The sequence below is a fragment of the Lactuca saligna genome, chromosome 6 (assembly GCF_052625555.1).
Source record: "Lactuca saligna cultivar CGN05327 chromosome 6, ASM5262555v1, whole genome shotgun sequence".
Taxonomy (NCBI): Eukaryota; Viridiplantae; Streptophyta; class Magnoliopsida; order Asterales; family Asteraceae; genus Lactuca; species Lactuca saligna.
In genome coordinates, this window is record NC_136422.1 from 1460375 (window position 1) to 1468321 (window position 7947).

Consider the following 7947-nt stretch of genomic DNA (forward strand, 5'->3'; position numbering starts at 1 on the left):
CTGATTAGTAAGAGTAGGGAAAAAATGCTTCTTGTGGCCAATAATACCACATGCATAGCAAGTAACATCCTTTCTTGGGCAAGCTGGCTTTATGTGACCCGTTTCTCCACATCCATAACAGACAACGGATTCCTTGTCTATTTTGCATTGGGCCGAATGATTCCTTCCACAAATACGACATGAAGAAGATTGAATAGAAAAAGATTGTGATCTACCATGACCACAAAAAGCACTCTGAGATTGCACTTGCTTGTTAGGTTCAAATCGAACGAATTGAGCTGGTGGAATAGAGGGAACAGGAACAGTTCTTTCAGTACGTGGATGCTTCAGAATAGTAAAAGTGGCACCACGTATTTCTAAGTCATGCTCGCATCTTCGAGCATACTCAATGGCTTTATCAAATGATAGAACATCCCAATGGAAAGCGAAATCATGGATTTCTTGCCGTAGTCCCTCCATGAATAACTGAAGTTTCTCGTCTTTAATTGGAATATACTTTATAGCAAACCTTGCTCTTTGATTAAACTAATTTTCATACTCATTCACAGTTATTCCTTCCTGTTTAAGCTCGAGGAATTCCTTCTTCAATCTCCTCCTCATGTCTAGAGGACAATACTTCTCTAGCAAACGAGTTTTGAACATCTCCCGGGATAAATTCTCCTGGTCATACCCATTAAGAGCTTCATATTTTGCTTCCCACCAGACTAAGGCTTCTTCGATGGCATTGCAGAAGCATAATTAGCCTTGTCTTCATTATCCACATGAGAAATACGAAACACTTTTTTTGTGTTCTGGATCCAGGTAAGAACAAAAATGGGATTAAGAACACCTGAAAACTCCGTAGTACCACTACTCTTGAAATCTTTGAACGAGGGAAGCTTCTCCTCCCCTTTTGAAGATTCTCCAATGACTTTCTTTTTTCCTTTATCACCATTCTTTTTGTGTTCTTTGAGAGTCTGCCGAATAACACTAGTAAGTTTACCTAAAAGTCGCTCCTCACGAGGAGATACTAGAGTATTTACTTCATCAGCTTGAGGACCTCCACCCACCTCAGGGGTATGGCTACTCACCTGTTCAGCCATTGCTCTGCAATATGGAATAACATCGTATTTATAATATTAGGGTTTATCATTACCTAATACTCCATTAAAATCATTCCTACAGTTTGTATCCATATACTTACAATGAATCCGTTCATATATTGAACTTCCAACGGTTTAAGTCTAAATACCAATCTGTGGTATTTAGTTCACTTAAACCACTGCTCTGATACCATGATTGTAAGACTCACACTTTCATATTTGACAATTGTTACTCCAAAACATGCTACATGCATATTAATAAAAACAATATTTTATATTGTTCAAGTGATTACAAACGACTGGATACAAACCGACTATTACAAAGTGTTACATGTTACATAACTTCCCAGGATACTATAGTTTTATACATACTGGAGTACAAAATACAATAGTTTCAAACTATTCAAAATCTTTTATCAGTATATAACTATATAGGATGCTTATATCCTGCAATTGTTAAACGTTGAGAGGGTAAGCGGGGACGTTTAGTGAGTTCAATAATAGATACAATATAACGTTATGCCATACATATATACTTCAATATGGTAGAAGCAAAGAGGAATAAGGAACAACAAAGGCATATGTGAATCATGTGACAAGCTTTCCATATCAATCAATGGTTTGATTCAAAGATATACAATCAATGAGACATAACAATTTCCATACTTGATATACATCAATAAAGCTTCGGCCCAAATGGCACAGAAGACATACACTTTCTGATTAAACATGTTTGTAGATTTCAAGATTTCAACCTTTTCTAACCTTCTGCCAATGCCATAGAATAGAATTCATTCTCTTACGAGACATGCTCTACATGGCCATAGGCTACATACCAATACCATTGTGAATCGAAGTCCTTTCACTGATCACATGGCCAAAGGTATAACTTTGCTATCATAAATAGCAGAAATAATAACAACGGAAAAGCACATAGCACATATAACACATAAACATACAGTTTTTCCTATATATTGCACTTAGCGTGAAATAACCAGGGGTTAAAATAGTAATTTGTACAGCACTTCGTTATAATAATAAAGTTTCTTCGTTGAAAACCGGGAGCTTTATTGAAAAATGGGCCATGCAAGGGTTGAGCTTCAAACCGAAAAGATAAATTTATCGGGCTTCTCGGGCACTTCAGAACATATTTCGGGTGTAGGAAATGATACCAGGGCTTCGTGGGGAAGTTGAAATAGTAAAAATATTGAATTTAGGGTGAAAAAGTGGCAAATTCCAAAAGTTACCCGGGAAATCTCGCACCCCCTTTATATAGGTGCGAGGTTCGGAGCTTCGGACAAAGGAAGGGACATGCGGTAGTATTAGCGAGGCTCGGATGCGAGGGGAGTAATCAATACTGGTCGGATGCGAGCGACTGATGCGAGACCGAGACACGGGGACGGCAGGTGGCGGCTTCTGATTGGTCGAGTCTTCAGTGCAAGGAGGGTGCAACACGCGTCAAACAGCTGGCCTCGGATGACTCACCAATTCAGACACGTGGCGCTTCGCGGGAGAGGTTGATGTGGCTGATTACTATTCATGCGAAATTCATCGGTTTTGGTGATTTTCTCGTTTTTTGTGCCCTGAACTTCAAAAATCCATGAATTTCACATACATGCTCTGCTTTTGACGTTCTTTATATGCACACGTAGGTGAAATTATGCTCTACAACTTTCGTTTAGACTTGGTTGGCTAATTTTCAATTTATTTTTAACATTATTATTTTTAACAGACTAGGACAGGAAAATATGTTAAAAATTCATAACTTCTTCATCTGACGTCCGTTTTCGTCAGTCATTTTACTGTTGTACTACTATTGACGAGACCTTCGATTCTCATTTAGGTTGGGTCGGCTAAAAATTACTCGATCTTTATTTAGAGTTTTTAGTTCTCTACTATTATTTCAAAACTTAAAAAAATCATAACTTCCTCATACGAAGCCAGATATGGACATTCTTTTTATGAAAAATCTTGGTTTAACAAATACTATGACTTTCATTTAGATTACCAAGGCTAAAAATTAGTTTATCAAAAACTCACTTTTTACGTCATTCAGCGTCGTGCTGGTTTTGTCGCAGATCTTCGATTGGTCATAACTTCTTCGTTATAACTTGGATTTCGATGAGGTTTTCGCCTAAATGTTTCTAACGAGATTCTTTACAACTTTTAGTAATAAAATTCTACTAATTTCAAATTTTATATTTTCGTTAAATTTCAATATTTACCTTTTGATTGGAATCTCATAAGACTTCCAATATTTTCCGAGTGATTCTAAACATAGTTTTACTTCATTTCTAGTAAAACGGTTCGTTAGAACTCAATACTCATAATTATATAATATTTCTCAATATTATTCTCTTTTAAAATTTAAAAAACACGATTTCAAAACGTGTATGTTACATGCGAGCTATGGTTTTTGCCTTCAATATTTGGAAACATTATTTGTATGGGGTTAGGTACACTATTTATACTGATCACAAGAGTTTGAGTTATCCAATGAACTCGATGAACTTGAACATGAGGCATCGGAGAGGGTTAGATGTGATCAAGGATTATCACTACGGGATTTTGTACCATCGTGGGAAGGCCAATGTTGTGGCCGATGCCTTGAGTCACAAGGTAGCAAGTACATCCATCAAGGATCAATGTTTGAGGATGGTTATTATCTCACCACTATTGGATTTGTTCAAGAAGGATCAAGTAAAGGGGTTAAAGAAGGAAAATTGGAAAAAAGAGAGAAAGTAGGAGAAGCTTAAAAGTCAAAATGTTCGATTCATCTGGGTGCAAGGAAGATGTACAGAGACTTGAGATTTAGTTACCAGTGCTCCTTTATGAAGAATGAGATAGCATGGTTTATGGAGTGGTGCTTAACTTATCGTAAAGTCAAAGCTGAACATAAAAGGCCCAATCGCAAGTTGCAATGATTACTCATTCCCATGTGAAAGTAGGAGAAGATCACCATGGAGTTTATTACGAATTGTCGAGGACGGTGCATGGGGTTTATTCTATATGGGTTATTGTTGATATGCTTACGGAGAGTGCTCATTTCTCCCATATCGCTAACAATATATCTATTGAGAAGTTGGTTGTCTTTTACATCAGGGAGGTAGTGGTCCAGCACAGGTACCAGTTTCAGTGGTTTGTGATCATGATGTTCACTTTACCTCTATGTTTTATATGAAATTCCATGAGGAATTCGGTACTCAATTGCACTTCAGTACAACTTACCACCCTTAGATTGATGCACAGAGTAAGCTGACTATTCAGACTGATGAGGTTATGCTCAGGTCAGGTGTCATCTTGGAAAGGTGTCATCCGGTTTTGGAAGCAGGGCAAGTTGGCCCCCAAGTACATTAGTCCTTTCATTATTATCATCCGGGTGGGCAAAGTAGCATATCATTGGGATCTAGTAGATGAGCTTAACCAAATCCATAACACTTTCAGTGTCTCTCTGATGTGCAAGTGTTAAGCTGATGATTTTGTGGTGGTTTCTTTGGAAGACATTCAGGTCAACGAGCACTTGATTTATATAGAGAGACTAATCGCGATTTTCAACAAGAAGATGAAGTCCTTGCGCAACAAGGAAGTGGGCCTGATGAAAGTGCAATGGAAGGGCCGAAAGGGTTCCGAGTGGACTTAGTAACCCAAGGAGGATATGAGGGAGCATTACCCCGAGTTCTTTGTGGCATCAGACATCAAAGAGGAAGTCTAACTCAAGTGGAGGAGAGTTGTAACATCCGGATACTCTATGTATGAAGTTTTTAGTAAAATATTGATTTTGGAAGGGTGTAACTACTTGAGGGAAGAGCCGTCGCGACATCGCCACACTATGCGTGAAGGGTCATTTAAGTGTCAGGACGTACACTATGTAGGTCACTATGTGAGACCTTATTAAATACAAAACTCTAATTTTGGATTTGGATAGTATATAAAGAAAGTGAAGGGCTAAGGCTTCCTTCACACTCAGCCTCAATCACATATAAACCTGTGAATGAAAACCCTAATCCATCTCCTCTACTTTGGGCTCATTTTGGTGCTTGTGTTTTATTTTGAAGAAAGAAGGAGACATTAGAAGTGCTCTAAGCGTCTTGGCTAGCTTGGGGCTTCATTTTGTGCGTCTTTGGACTTTTGCAAGTGTCCAAGATCCAAAATTTCTTATGCTAGATTTCTAGATCTAAGATTTTGTCCCATTTTCTTCAAATATAAGATAGTTAGAATGCTAGGATTCCATAAACTCAACAACTTTATGGATCGTTGAGGTCCTTCATATATTATATGGTTCAAATCTGTAAAGTGAATGTGTATTGGGACCATGCATGTGATCTTTGGTAGTTTTTCTTCATGTTTGACCTAGTTAGAGTTTTAGACTCACAATGAGCATGCATGGCTAAAAAGCATCAACCTTTATATGTTATTGGATGATATAAAGCTTTCTAGAAAGATTTGGTGAATGGACTAATGGGTTACGAGCTAAATCCATTAAGCTAAGATAACGAGTTTTCATTACGTGACATCCTTGTTGTCATGAAGTGAAGACAAGGGTTTTACCCGATTAAATTGGAGTGATTCCATCACAACATGATGACCTGTACATCACGACGTGATGATGGTTTGGATCAAGAATAAGTTGAGTTGAGACTAAGTCGAATCGTGACTGCGTTGGGACCGAGTTGATTATGTTTCCTATGATGTGATGACCAGTACATTAAGCTTGACCATTAACTTGTTGACACGGTTTGACTTTTGGTCAAAATGCCAAGTTTAGGAGGGTAGACTAAGGTGGGACCTTGTTTGATTCAATAGGTGTGATGTAGCACCATTCATGTCGTAGTGAGTTGTATCTTTAGCTAATTTTGTGAGGCGGGCGATTCTTCTAACTATACTGTGTAGCATGCTTGTATGTCCCCAAGACTAAGAAACAACTAGTGATCAATACAATAAACAAGCTAAAATGATAAGAACTAGAAGGAGTAGAGGCAAGATCAATCCAAATGCACACCTTTTATATCAACCAAAAACGTCAGGTATAATGGATGCAAAACACACACTAGCGACCAAAAATAGCTCACCGTCATTAAGCAGTCTATAACATTATGTATAGGGAATAGTAACAGAAAACGAGTTTACAACCGAAAACACTATAGGACCGAAAAATTTCCGTTTTCAGTCCACCACACCGAAAACTCATACAAAGCCCAAACAATGAGTAATAAACTCTACACAACATAAATGCCTAGCTCAAACCAACAAAACATGTCCTAAGAGTCCCCCCCTTGGTTTGAGGCTAGCATGAATTCAAGACTTTTCGATAAATAAAACATCTAAGTTCCCTATTATGCCTTCCTACATCTTTTTTTAATAATCTCAGTGACCATACCGGTAAACTCTTTGGTAGCAACCTCAAGAAGATCATCCTTGACCACGATCTGATGTTGTGCTAGAGTATGAATGTCGCACTTACCAAACTACAGAAGATTCTTTGCTTCAAAAATATGGAAAACACATGTTGGGAATTTGATGACTACGAAAGATGTGGCCTCATCATGAAGCCAATATTCCATATCGTGCAGAGACCCGTCCTAAAAAGAGCTTGAAATCAGACACGCGAGGATCATTCGTTGGATTGTGGAATGGAGGTTCAACAAGTTCGGTAAGGTCAATTTTAGTCCAAGAATTAAAGTCGTTTTTGTGTATACAATACTCTACATTTCCACTTTTCCACTTGACCATCCATATATTAAAATTTCATGAAATCCCCACATCAAAATTCAAGACCAATCTCCGTACTTGACCTTGAACCGCTTTTTCTCAAGCTCAGTCACTCTCAATTGGGTCTAATCTCCATGAACATTTTTATCATAATTCTTCATGAATAGCAGATTCCCTTTTCTTTATGTAGAGACGTGTGTCTGAGCTCACTTCAGAGTTACTCTTGGAAAAGTTTGAGGAGGTTCATTTTCAAAATGATCAACAATACGCATCGTTCTGACAGGTTTAGAAGCATCTTGTGGATCTTGCATTACTTAGGCAGGGGCACAATGGGAAGCCTTAGCTTCATTTGGTTCACCGACCAATGTTTTGAATTTGTCACCAAATTCACTTATCAACTTGTTCTTCTGGTCAAAATAACCAGCAGTTAAAGCACCAAGATTTAGCTGCAAGTCGAAGATTTGTTTTGATTTTTGTGCATTTTCTTTCTCGAGCTAAGAAACTCTAATGTCTAGAGTTCCAAATAAAACATCTTTTTCAATAAGCTTTTGATTTAAGACTCCAATCTCTTCCGTAAGATCGAAAATCATTCAATATTCTTTATCAGGACTCCCTGCACCAGTCGATAGTCCTTTACCCCTGGGTGCAGGATCAACACCTTCGCGAGCCAAAAACCTAGCAAGCCATTCGGAGGCTGCATCGTATGCAGGTTGAGGAGTCAAGGAGACACTAGGAGCTAAAGAACTCCCAACTTCAAAATAAGAACGAACAACATTGGGCCCTTAATTTAATACTTGACTATCTACATGAGTTGGTTGGGTTAGTGAAACGAATGTAGTTGATTGTTGAACAGACTGAACTTGTTCCCTAATAAGCACTCTCAGCCTTGGATCTACTCTTCTTCTTTTAATTGGAGGTTGGGAGGCTTGTGTATCTTGTAGATCACTCTCACATGGAACAAAGGTTGGAGAAGAAACTGCGTGGGAGGAATACTCACATTTGAATCTAAATCAGCAATGATATCAGCCATCTGATCAAGAATTTGATGTGGTAGCTTGAGAATATTTGTTTCTCCCTGAGTCTCTATTGGAGAAATTCCAACATCATCGTCATTATCAAAGAACGCACTGAGGTCTTCATTATTCAGCTCGAAATC